General features: G+C 41.0%; 1 long non-coding RNA gene across 1 annotated transcript; it reads right to left on the reverse strand.

Annotated features, from left to right (window-relative positions):
• Positions 1-11,233: 11,233 nt before the first annotated feature.
• On the reverse strand, positions 11,234-14,025 carry LOC115019908 (uncharacterized). Its single transcript, XR_003833513.1, has 2 exons — positions 13,719-14,025; positions 11,234-12,164 (listed from the first exon to the last, which is right to left on the reverse strand). It is a non-coding gene; the product is annotated as an uncharacterized LOC115019908 (long non-coding RNA).
• Position 14,026: the final 1 nt, after the last annotated feature.

Here is a 14,026-nt window from a genome sequence, read left to right on the forward strand (position 1 = left end):
ATGTCTGTGTTTGTAGTTTGTAGTAAGTGGCAGTGAATTATTCTGCACGTGTCCCAGAGAACTCAGTGCAGATGGTTATTTTAGTCAAGGAAATGCTGCAGGCAGGCAGCACGCTGTCATATTGCGTAAATCCGGTTGCATAAAAATGGTCTATCCTTGCAGGTTAATGGTGAGATTACTGCACATTTTAAATGATGAATGAGAACACTGGAGAAAAAAAACCTAAAATTATGTAAAACTCAGCCAAGCGGTTGTGATTTTAAATTCTGTAACCCTTGTAATAACTTACTGTTCATTGCCATCAGCGCTGCATGAGTAATAACATTTAATGCGTCAGTGACCTTGGTGGATTCAGAGTTTACTGACCTTTAAAATGTCTGAATCACGACCAAGTTCTTTTGTTTTTTAGACCTTTAACTAATCTTTTCACCTCGCTCCCATTATAAATCCATAATATGTTTCTATACTGAAAATTGGGTTATTTTGACTGCACAGGGACACCTTTTATGTTTTGCAACATAACTGCAGTCACAGGATGTGTGCCTGTGTGTGTTCACAATATTGGAAATGTTGAAGGTTGGTCAGTGACATGTTGATGGTGGGTGACTTATTGCTACCTGCTAGGATGGCGAGATCAAGCTACCGACATGTTTCTAACAGGTCAAGGACATGGCTGCAGGACAGCTCAACTCTTAAATCACCACCACACCTTCTCACACCAACACATGTGTGAGGATCAAGACACAAAGATGCCTTGGAGTTTGTGTGTCTCCTTACTCATTCACACTACAGACAGGAAAATAATATCTCCTCGAGAGACAATCTTACGATAGATTTACACCAGCTGCAACGCAAAGTCGGGCCAGGGACATAAAGTGGAGGCCAATGGCCCCTTCCCCACTTCCTACCCCTTTACTTCCGGCGTCCTTTCTCAGACCACACTTATCCTCGAACTCAGCCTTCATTTTGATTTACATCTGTAAAGTTTTGTGAAGCAAAATCGGGCCAGCGGCGGAAAGTGTGTGTGAGGGGGTGCAATGGCCCCTTGGCCCCTTGGCCCCCCCTTGCTTGGACCACACACACCGATATTCAAACTGGGCCTTTATTTTGATCTCAACTACACATCTGCAAAGTTTCGTGACTGCATCTTGCACAGTTGCGGCGCTTACATGGTGATCAATTCTGTCCATAGGCAGACAGACAGTAAGACAGAAGTATAAACACCTGGCAAATTACTCAAAATTGCCTTTGTGGTAGTTTCCACGTCTCTGTCGCGGATAGTAAAAACTTTGTCTTGCGAATAGTTCTTAAACGAAGCCCACTTGCAGACAGATGCGTTGCTGTGTGGAAAACAGAATGAGGGGTCTTAGTTTAAAACAGCAGCTGTGGAAATGTTTGTGTTGGCTGAGGTGATGCAAACAGCGTGACCGTTTCAAGACACTCAGCAGATGTGTGTGAACACACACACACACATAGACATTCATTTATAGTGCCTTTCCTGTTAATCCTGCAGTATGTCTGAACTGGAGCCATAAATGTTGTCGCTGCAGGGTCCTTGAACTCTGAGGAACCCAGTATCAGTCATGCACGGCTTCTTTGTTTGTCACATTTAAAGGATGTGCAGACGGTGTGTGTGTGTGTGTGTGTGTGTGTGTGTGTGTGTGTGTGTGTGTGTGTGTGACACACACACACACACACACACACACACACACACACACACACACACACACACACACACACACACACACACACACACATGCTTTCTGGATTATGATTGAGAATTCAAGTGTGCTGTGATTAATTGTTGGGGCTTAGCATGAATCAAGAAAAAGAGTTGCACACTGACTTTTGTTTTACACACTTTTATTTAAATTGACCCCAGTCTGATCTTCATTAGGTCAAAGTGTATGAACATGGTTACTACATGTATAATTATGCTCCTTATATTATGTTCTATTGTGAGTCTTTGCATGCACTCAAGAAATGAATGCTGCTGCTCTTGAAGAAATATTAGTTGAAATCTTCAAATGTCAAAGATTTGGTATCCATCCATCTGGCAAATGTTAAGATATTTCACGGGATACATGAAAACCTTGACATACTGGTGGTGTTAAAGAAGAAGTTTAGGATCACCTAAGTCTGTAGGACTCATCTTCCTGGTACCCTAAATGTCTGTACAAATGTTCTTAACAATCCATCAGATAGTTGTTGAGATATTTCAGTCAGGACCAAAGTGGTGGATTGCCATCATAGAGGCACACCACTAACACGGCAAAGAAAAAAAACTAACTTCAGGCCCTGAGATGTGTAGGAGAAGGGGCAATGTGGAAGTTGCAATAAAGAGGCTTTATTTGTTACATGGCTTATTCATGGGACAATAAAAAAAATAAATTACCAGGAGGCGAGGCCATTCACATCGAACCGCAGAAGAGCAAGAACTTGAAGACTGTGACATGCATTCGAGAGCTCAGACAAGCTCGTAATTTTAGAGCTCATGTTGCACAATACGTCTTCATCATGGATAAGAGGATGGAGCACAGTAAAGCAGTATGAGATCGACGAGGTGGGACTGAGAGATACTTTATATGTCAGGAGGTAAGACGTACATGTGAGAGAAAGAGAAAAGGCCAGAGGGGGAGTGGAAGGCAAACTGCACTAATGTGGGGAGACAGCTCCAGTCCTGGGAGCATCTGTTTTTAGAGTCTCTAAACTCTGCTCTCCATCCATCCTCTTCCTCCTGACCCCAGTCTGCATTTCTCTCTGAGTCTCTCTATGATTTTGTGTCCACAGTGTTCTCTAAACAGCCCGTGTTTCACCATCAGAAAGCAAAGACCAGGATGCTCTCCCGGAGGAGTTGGACAACGGCGAGCGGAGACAACAAGGCTAAAGTTATTTTTCGACAGCCCAGGATCAGTCAGGGCTGCTCTATCTAATAGCAGAAGGCCATAAAAATATTAAAATGTTAATTCAGTGTGTGTGTGTGTGTGTGTGTGTGTGTGTGTGTGTGTGTGTGTGTGTGTGTGTGTGTGTGTGTGTGTGTGTGTGGACCATTATTCAAAGAGATTAGCATTTGAGGGTCTGAATGCAGAAACAAATGAGATGAAATGAAAGAAATGAGGTGAGGATTTAGTCTTCTGCCCTCGTTTATTTTTCACCGGCATTCAAAGTGGAGGAATCTGGAGATGATTTGAGGTCGAGCAACCTCAATCACATAACAGTCATTCAATAATTTAGAGATTATTTAATGGTTGTTTGGAATTCAGCCACTTGAACTCCTCTTTTTGTCAAAAGAAAGAAAATAAATTGTCTCCCTGGATTTCTCCCAGTTTAATGGAGGACAATTTGCTGAAAAACATACTTGTCAAGATCCTTCAGTGTCCACCACAACTATCTCCCTCTGTATGCCCAGGACTTGAAGTGGCCTCTCTGGACGACTACATCATATGATTTTCATGGTACTTCATATTTCACTCAGAGAGAGTAGGACTGGGTGTGTAGAAAGAACATACTCATGTAGTTACAGAGGCCCCTGGGTCGACCCTGGACTCATAACAAACATGAAACTCAGACACCATTAAAACTCTCATGATCAGGAAGGAAGGAGGGAGGAGAATTCAGGAAGGAAAGAGAAGAAAACGGGCTCTCCGGTGCTGTTAAGTCTATAGCTGCACTAATATCAACCCCAGAGACTGTCTGACCTTCACTTTCAGCTAAAAAAAAAAAACGCACACAACCAGCAGTAACAAGCAGAGTCATATCTCAGAAATGTGACTTTTGGATGAAAATCCTGACATTTTTTCAGCACATACAGCAACTCTGCTTGTTTCTCCTCAATCTCTCCTCTGATGTTGAGCTGGAGCCTCGCTGATGTAAGACCTCCTCACAGTTCCTGGTGATTAAAGTTGATAGCTTTTTGCTTCCTCGTAAAAATAGATGGAGCTCTAGCAAAGTATGATGCTTGTTCTTCCCATTAGCCAGTTCGCTAACTGCATCATCGGTTATTCGACCAGGTATTCATGATGATGAAGGAGGAAGGGGGTGAAGGAGAGACAGACGCAACTGCTGCAATGCAGAGCTCGCAGGAACATGCATCACTGAGCCTGAAGTGAAGGTAACAAGTGGATTCTCGCACACACACACACACACACACACACACACACACACACACACACACACACACACACACACACACACACACACCACACACACACGCACACATTATTCATTGTTCCCTGCTGACTGGACACCTGGTACTGCTGTTTCTATTAATTAATCACCTGAGCAGTAATACCCACACAGATTTCTTCATTATTTTATGCCACAGTTTTGTGCTTTTGCCTGTGTATCATTATGTGCTGGTGCAATCATGCAGTGTTGCATGTGTGTGTGTGTGTGGGTGGGTGTGTATGTGTGTGTCCAACTGGGTCAAACCCCTCTGTTGCCTCTCAGATAGTCCATTGGGAGATAAACACAGAGCGATGAGCTTTAATCCAGGATTGAAGCTGGATCCTCTAACTCAGTTAAACACAGACATACACATACACACACACACACACACACACACACACACACACACACACACACACACACACACACACAAATCTATCTCCTAACTATAAACCCAACCCTAACTAACGCTAACCTGACCCTCGGCCTATCCTAAACCTTTACATGAACATAATCATGTACCATCTCACGTATGGAATTTCTCTCTCTCTGTCTTCCACTCTCTCACACGCTCACACACACACACACACACACACACACACACACACACACAGTCAGAGCATTAAATCTAATATCTCCTTGTCATCTGTGCCCTACTGCCTGTATTCTGGTGTCTGTGTGTGATGTAACAGAAGTCTGTCACAGATTGTGTTTTACAGTCTTTTGGTCTTTAACACTGATTTGTAGCATAGCTGTGTTGTTAATAGTTAATCATTTTTATATTTGACGGAACCGTCTCAACTCAAGTTCCACCGACTTGCTTGTTCTGGAGCTCTTGACCATATTAGTCTTCATCAGCAGATAGAGTTTGCTCAGCTGATGCCGAAACTGTAACATTTTAGCAGCAACTGAATATCTGATTTTATCCAGTCCAGCCGGCTGGGAATCGAACCTGTGACACGTTGCGTCCTAACCACTCAGCTATCAGGTTGCCCACTCATTGGAATCACCATTGCATTTATAGTACTGCATTTTACTTCAAATTGAGTCAATTAGTCAAGTTGTGTAGTTTGAAAAACGTTATTTCCAGTTTTGTTTTTTTCATAGAAGATAGAATGAATAAATAAACACTTGTGATTTCAAGTGACAAAAGAAGGCAGGTGATGGGGGGTGGAGGCCAACGTGCCCTCCACCCAACATCACTGTTGATGATGTTGGGTGGTGCTGATGCAAAAGTAGCAGCAGATTATATTTCAGTGAAATAATATGACGTGTATTGACCCAAAAAAAAGCGCTGGCAACATGTGCTTTATAAACGAAATGAAGGAAATGGGAAATGGTGTAAGTCAGCAGAAATGAGACACACACACACACACACACACACACACACACACACACACACACACACACACACACACACACACACACACACACACACACACTATGTCTGACTACTCCATCCACCTTAAACAAGAATGACACTGAAATACAGACAAGTGTTCTCGTCGCTGAAGCCTGAAATTGCCTTTCCTTCCTGCTGTTGATTGTGTTTCACAGTCAGTGAAACAAGAGCTGGGACCCCATGACAGATTCAACGTGTGTGTGAGTGTATACCTAGTCGTATTCATTTGTGTCACACTCACACCAATTTGAAAGATATTTGATATTCTGCTTGTGAGATTGAATTTATGCATGGAAGGTAGGCACTGTTCGACAAGAGCGCTTTCCGGTCAGTTAACCAGCCACCGATCTAAAGTCTCCTTAGCACGGTGGGTCTGCACTAAATCCTGTGGCAATGCTACAAATAGGGTTAAACTTTATTACAAATGAATTCATCTGCAACACTGCTTCCTTACTAACAGACTCTTGTTCTCCAGGTAAAGGATTTCCTCTACTTTCTCTTCGTACCCACCACACATGAGTAAAGAAAGACTACTTAACTTTGAAAGAAGGAATAACGCATTCTTCTTCTTTTATGCTACTTTATAGTCCTACAGAGGGAAAAATGTATTTAGTATATATAGTATTTTGAAAGAAGTTAAGATGCATATTGAATTATTTTACTTTTGTTAGTTTAAGTACATTAAAAAAAAACATGTCTTCCTAGAGGAGCCTTAAATTTAATTTAATTTTGGGGTGTTTGCTTCTTCCTACTTCTTTTAAACATGGAGGACATTTTGTGAAACTGTGATTGGTGTGTGTATGAAAGAATACAACACTTCTTGTCTCAGTCGAAAGTTTTACCGACATCAAGGGACAGTGATATTTACATTGTGTAAATGTAGTGTTTAATATTTGCAGTTCCTCTGATGAATGTTCTTTTCACACAGGAAGGTCAGAGGTCTGTGTGCCTCAGGAGCTGGCGGGAGTTCAGCCTCACTGTTCGATGACACATTCATCAGGTTGGATACTTGCTGTCATGAAGGATTGATGCCAGGTTTTCTGGGTCAAGGTCAGTCTCCTACTCAACTCAACCTGCAGGCTTGTTTTAGTTTTCCAGATGTAGTTTTGATTGTCTTATAGGACAAAACAACGACGGAGTCGGACAATTAAAGGAAATCAACTCCAGGCGTATCTGCAACAATCTGAATTGTCCTCACGTAGAAAGAAACACAAACCTTTGGCTCTCCATTCAGTTTGAAACAAAGACTTTCATCACTTACTGACTTACTTACCACACATATGGAGAGAGGTAATCCTGCTCCTTCATCCCAGATGTCATCAAGCCACACATACTATATAAAAAAACACAATTAGATTGCTGACATTTCAGATTATCTCCAAAACTGTTCAATTTGAAGAACGTGGCTTGTGTTCAGCCAACAGGGAAAATACAATTAAATGTGTGAAAACAGGAGGGTAGGTGTGCTAAATTAAGAGGAACGTAGTATTTGTGGAGTTATACTGCAACATTCAGATATTCCAGAATATTTGCTGATGATTTGAGGATTCATCCTGAAAGTATTTTCTATTAGTAGACTGTCTATGACCTCCAGTGGTAAACAGCAGAAGTACATTTGACATTATTGAAAAGAGAGAATCACTAGGTGGCGCCACTGGTGTGAGAATGAAACTTGTGAGGGTGTGAGACACAGTCCAAAGCGGAAGCAAGTGCATGGCCCTGGGCAACACACACACACACACACACACACACACACACACACACACACACACACACACACACACACACACACACACAAACACAAAAGAAGCCAGTAATTAATGAAGCACATGTGATGAACATACAACCATAACAAGCACTGCCGCTTGTTGAGTGCTCTCTTCTGTTAAGTCGGTTTCAAACATCAAAGCTATGTGAGATGTGTAGACTGAGCTGGAGGATGTTTACACACTGTCAATATTTCAAAAGTCCAAAAGTCAAAGATCAGACATTTAGTCTGCCTCTCCAGGCTCATGTGTGTAAACAGCCGCTGGTCTGTGTGAATCCTTTTTATACATCTACACAGGTACACGACACCTGTTTGTCTAAATTTGTTTAAATGTTATAGAATGCAAAAGAGAGGAACACAATCACATGAGTAAGTTTCGGTGTTATTGCTCAAAGAGGTTCAAGTGAAACTGCAGTAAGATGCAATCAAAACATCAAAACATCTACCTGGAAAGTATCGGAAACACTTGAGACACTCAGGCATGTGTGTGTGTGTGTGTGTGTGTGTGTGTGTGTGTGTGTGTGTGTGTGTGTGTGTGTGTGTGTGTGTGTGTGTGTGTGTGTGAGAGAGAGAGAGAGAGAATGCGGTGTGACGTGACACCAGGACGCAGTCACCTGGGTGTGTTTGTGTCCTCCCTGATTGAATACATCGAATTTCCTTCTCCTGTCACTTCCTCCACTTGTACTGCTTGATCAGAAAACCACTGGACATCTTTTATTCAATGCACTTGTTTAGGAAAATACTGCCTTTGTATTGATTGTGTCAGAAAAAAATCTGATGAAATAGGCTGCTGCTTAGACAACTACAACAAAAGCCTGGAATGATTTGTTCAGCTTAGTTTTCATTAGAATATAACCAATACGCTTCATATGTCAGTTTAATTCAGCTCCTATAATTAACCCAGTTTGCATGGGGGTTTCCAGGACAAAACTTTAAATTCTCTGCAGGTTTATCTGGTTTATCTGCAGATGCCAGCCTGTCACAGTTTGACAGGCATGTGTGTTGTCTGCTGCAACTGTGACAGACAGCAAGCCGGTCGGGCCGAGTTGAGGAAGCAGATAAAGAGCTGATTGATATGGGAGTGTGGCGTGTGTGACAGCAGAGGCGCGTGGCTTCTCTGGCGTCAAACCGGTCTGGGAGGAGGAAGAGGAGCTGCCTGTTTGCGTGAACCAGCAACAGTATTTGTTTGTTTTGGGGAAGAAAAGAGCAGTGACACACTTCCCTTTGTCAGTTCAATAAAAAGGCTTTCCATAATAGTGACATTCACAAAAACTATCTAAGTAAGAAAACAGCAATAACATTATTACGAGCCTGTTTATGTAGCTGTACAATGGCTGCACACAGACGTATCAGTACACCATGAGTGTTTCCATTACATTTACAGACTGAATGGATACAACATTTGTTTTTCTCTTACTTGTGCCATTTTTGGGACGTGAGACCACAGGGAAGAACTTAAAGACGACTCTGTGTCACGCTTGTCCCAGCAGCATTAGCTGTACTGTACTTTACTGAGTCTCTAGATCCTCTTAGTTCATCCTGGCTGTCAAAACTCTAAAACCATCTGTCTGTGAGACAGGGAGCAAAGATTCAGGCAACAAAAGGTCTTTTGATGAGTAGATGGAGGGGAAGAAAAGGGTAAAAATTAACCTTTAGACATCAAACCTTGAAATACAGCTCAGTATTGTATCTTCATCACAAAGCAGTAAGTGTATTCAGCAGTTTTGCGCAATAGTTATGTAAAAGCAATTGTCCTTTCGCCAATCCTAATGAGTCTCACTGATTTTACTCTCTGATTTGTTCCATTTGACATTTTCTTCTTGTGTAAGTGTATTACTAAGCATTACACTTTTATGGGTGTGGGGTTTTTTGTATTTATTATTCTTGCTTCTCTGACAAACACAAAAGCACCGCTGACTGAATGAGGATTTAAAACCACGAATAAACGAGACAAAGGAAGAGCAGAGATGATGGAGCCTGCAGGAACAAAAAAGGAAGAACAAGAGAAGTCGGAACTAACAATATGATTCCTGCTACTCGCTACAGTTTCCACTCTGACTCAGTGAAGGTTACCTTGATATATGATTTATTATCTAAAAAGAGAAAATCTTATTTTTCAGTCTCTTCTGTCACTGACAGTTCTTTTATCCGTCTCTCCTGGGATGATATTTATCTAAACTGGATTCGCGAAGAAGAGAAAAAGATCTGTTGAAATGTGTTTTGACTGAGATGTAAATCTACTCTAGGAATAGATGTTTTAATCTCAGATTAAGTTACCTGACATGTTATTTCTGTGAGATGGGGAGCTTTACTAAAAGCACAGTCAGTGTGTCTGAACAACGAAACAGTCCAAAAAGAAGCGGTTGTAAAAGGTGTAATGTTCAGTAATTCAATGACTTGTTGTGCAGTATGTTTATACAACAGTGTCCACTTTAAGTAACTAACCTTTAATCATTTTGAACATACATTTTACTGTTATCTTTCTATACTTGTTTTAGATTGTTGCAGTATCTTGGAATGACAAGACTATGTTTCATTGTATGAGAATAATGACAATAGTTGGACTAAATTGAATGAAATGAAACCAAATGAGCTTCTAGGCATTTTTTTTTAGCAAAGTTTAACCTCCTTGACCTTATCCTAACTCCACTCTTATAAGTGGCTAACAGTTAAAGCTTGTTGGAAGCAGGTCTGGTATCACAGCCATGGAAAATATTAAATAAAATCCCTTTTCTATCAAGATGTTTATACCAGTGGCTCTTCATCATTTTGGCTTTTGATCCCTTAAACAAAAATGTCTCCTTATGACCCCTCCTCACGGGTTGTCTACCAATTTTGACTTCAACCAAAGAGCAAATTAGTTTTCACTTGTTTTATTCAAATAATATTCAGAAGCCTGAAGAGATTAAATTACAAAGTAATTCACAAGAGAACAAGACTAAGAGTGAGATTCTAGAAATACGCTTTTAGCGTTTGCTTTATATAGAGCGAGGACAGATTTATCCTGTGCTGCTTGTGTGTGTGTGGGGGGGGGGGGTGTCTCCCCAGAGGATCTACCTCTTCTGTGTACATTTAGACTACAACACCTACACTATCACGACTTCAGATCTCATGTAACATAAGACGTTAATGTATCATAGTTGACATCTCATCTCATCAGCAGCGTTTTATTTAAACATTTTAAGTGAATGAAATGCAAATATTCCATTCTGCCACATCACGCACACCATGATAGTTTGTTAATCACACGTCAAGCTGTACGCACTACAGTCACCTGGCACTTTTACAAATTGCCCTTTGGCTGTGTCTGACTGTGTGCATGACACGGCTGTCCTATTTACGAGCGTGTTGTCGTGCAGCCAGTAATCTATTACAACAGCTGAGTTATTGTCTCAAAACTGCCTGTTGCCCTCCCACCCAGGAAGATGAGAAAAGGTCATACGGATGATGGAAAAATCTGTGTTAAATATTGACTGTGGCATTTCTGAAAGATCAGTTTAAAAGGCTCAGATGAAAAAAAGGGAACAGCTTCTATTTTATAAAAGCTAAGGTAACATTTTCCGCTTTCTCTTTTCCAATACCTTCACAGGACATGTAGGCCTACTGTATGTTTGGGTTTCGTCAACAACACTTTCCTCCAGGTGGATCCAAACCAAGATTTTCCGTACCACTGTGCCGGTCCGTTTTGCAGCCTCAGGCTGTGCAGCAGGAGCTCAGGACCTCTTCCAGTGACAATACAGACGCCTCCTTTTCTTGAGTGTCTGACAGCATTTACCTGCTCACACAATTTGCTCAGCCTCGTCTAAGATACAAATAGCAGTTCTTTCTACCCATATTTCTGAAATGTGAGAAGGCAAACTGTAAATAGACACAAGCAATGATGGAAGAGGAAGAGGTTGAAGTACAAAGTTTTATTAGCGCTCATTATGACAGAAATGTGCAGGAACCCACTGCCCTGTTATTCTTTGTGATAGTAAAATTAATTAATTGTGTGCACAACAATGGGGTAACATGCAAATAGAGATCAAAACTAATATATGGAAATTACAGTGAGAGAAAAGCTAAATTATCCCTAATGAATAGGTTAGAATGAATAAGTAAATTGGTGTATTTTTCCTTCCATTAGTAAGTTATAAATATTGATTCTGTGGTGCTGGTACAGCCTTTGCATGCTTTTGGCTACCATGCTTCTATTTATCACATTTTGTGCAACACAGGCGACTTGTGAGGAGGGTGTCTCACAAATGGCACCTAAACAGCAACATTGACAATAACTTCCAAAACACAATGTACAAAATTACAAAATAAATACGCTTCTTTTTTCCTTCTGGTTTTGCAATAAAATAGGCTCATGAAGCTATTTTTAAACATCAACCTTGGCACTTTTAATATTAACATGAGTCCTTGTTGTTCCCTTGGAAAAAAACAGCAGTGTCGAAACACAATTCATGCAGCAAGTGTGAGAAAAAAGGTCACTGTACGTCGAGTTTGATCTTTGCATCAAAGAGAGGCGAGGACGCTCTCTGCACACAAAGAGTTTCGGCCTGAAGAACAAACGTTGCTCGGTAAGACACTGCAGCCGACCATTTTCATTCCAGTTGTGGGGAAGCATCGATGTAGGTGCAGAGACTCTCATGCTGTAGCCCTTCTCCTTCTCCAGCTCCTCTTCCTCTTCCTCTTCCTCTTCAGGCTCCGCCGTCCACTAATGATGCGGAATTTCATTTCGCTGCTCATTTAAAAAGAACATCTCTGCAGCGGGTCCTGCCATCTGACACTGGTGTTGAGATAGCGTCCTCCGGAATGAAATTAAGAGAAACTCAAACTGACCTGTGCACACAAAGGGAAACCTATTCAGGCATACAGTAAGTGTCAGCAATATGTCTCCATTTTATAATATTTTAAAAGCAATTACAGCTTCAGATCTGCCTATATGTGGCCTGGGCTTTTTCAAACACAGCTCAAAGTATTTACATATTAACAACACTGATTTTAGGTGTTCTTGCAAGGGATATAGTGAAAACTTGACAAATAAACCCCTGCCGTTGCATTCATCTAGTCTTGAAATGAGGTCAAAGGGCTTTAATGAAGGCTTTTAAAGTGTGCAGCTACGTCCTTCTTCTTTCATGTCTTTGATCAGTGCTGCTGACTGGAAGGCTTGGCTTATTGCAGCACGTACAGTGTCTCACACCCTGACATCACAGGCTTGCTAGATTCAATCAAACGTGCAGTAATGCAAATGTTCCTCAGGATCGTCTATGGTGGTGTATGAATGCTATACATCTCTATAATCATATATGAGATGCTTTTGCATTTCTATTTTCACATACAGTAATAAAATACAAAAGAAGTCTGACCCTGAGGGTGTTAGGAAAATAATTGGGACCATGAGGGCTTTTCATACTGTAAATCTCCGGGGATCTCTAACTCATTCTGTCTCTTGTCTCCCTCCTTCAGCAATAAGGTCAGACAACTGTTTAATTAACGCAGCACTCTGACAGGAGAACAACAGGGAGAGGACATTGATAAGGAAAATTAACAGTGCAATACTGAATGATAATGATGCAAGTGGAAAGAATAAAATATCATCTTAGTTTCCTTTTAGTAAAGACAAAGCTGCAAAAGAATGACACTGCGAGTCTGAGAGAGTCGAGCGTGGAGCTCCTCTGTCACACTGATTTCTGGAAATTAAGCCTTGGAGTATGGCTTCAACCAACAATTACTTTCATTATAGATTCATTTGCTGGATACTTTACTCAATTAACCATTTGGTCTATAAAATGTCAGTAAATAGTAAAAATGTTCATCCCCGTTTCTGAAAGTCCAAGGTGATGTCTTTAAATGTCTTGCATAGTCCGTCAAACTCAGAGATATTCAGTTTAATATGATATAAAAACAAAAAAGCAGGAAATCTCAAGATTTGAGGCTCAAAACAGCATTTACTGCCATATTGTGCATGACATCTCTTTTTTTAGGATTTTAATACAATTAATCGATTATCAAAACTGTTGCCGATTATTGTTATGTCGCTTGACTAATTGTTTAGACCTTCAAAGGTTGGGTTCCTTTCATAAATGAAATAAGAGGTTTGATGCAATACAGTATATCTGTGAATCAGACCGTAGCAGATGTTTTTATTCGAGAATCTCTGAACCTAAACTTTTCCGCAAATTCTAAACAACCTAGCAGTCAACAAAGCTGTTAGCATACAGATGCTTTTAAACCCTGTAAACTGTGAGATAACATCGTGCTCTGTATGTATCCAGTCTTTAAAACACTGGTGCCGTGTCCACACACTCCAACTCCGTGATCAATTCCTTTAAGTGCTTGTTTGGCAGAGTGCCTGTGTAGGAGATGTGTTGGTAAGATATAAAAAATATTTACCTCTGATGCTTCTTGGCGAACACTGTGCCCCACAGTCATTCTGCGTTACAGTCTCATGCAGGGCGGATTGAGGCTCAGCTGAGTCACAGTCAAAGTTTTCCTTCTAATCCACTCGTGTCAAATGAGGTCCAGCTGACGGAGCTGTGGCTTTCACTGCTGCAGCTCTACACACTGAGAAACGGCCTCCGCTGGTTCTTGACAGGTTGCAGAGTCAAATTCCATAATAGCCTTCTCTACGTTTCCCAAAGCGCTTTAAAACTGCTATTTAAAGTGCAAGTTCAATAATACTTGGTGAAATAATCACTATT

Source organism: Cottoperca gobio, chromosome 15 (assembly GCF_900634415.1).
Source record: "Cottoperca gobio chromosome 15, fCotGob3.1, whole genome shotgun sequence".
Classification (NCBI taxonomy): domain Eukaryota; kingdom Metazoa; phylum Chordata; class Actinopteri; order Perciformes; family Bovichtidae; genus Cottoperca; species Cottoperca gobio.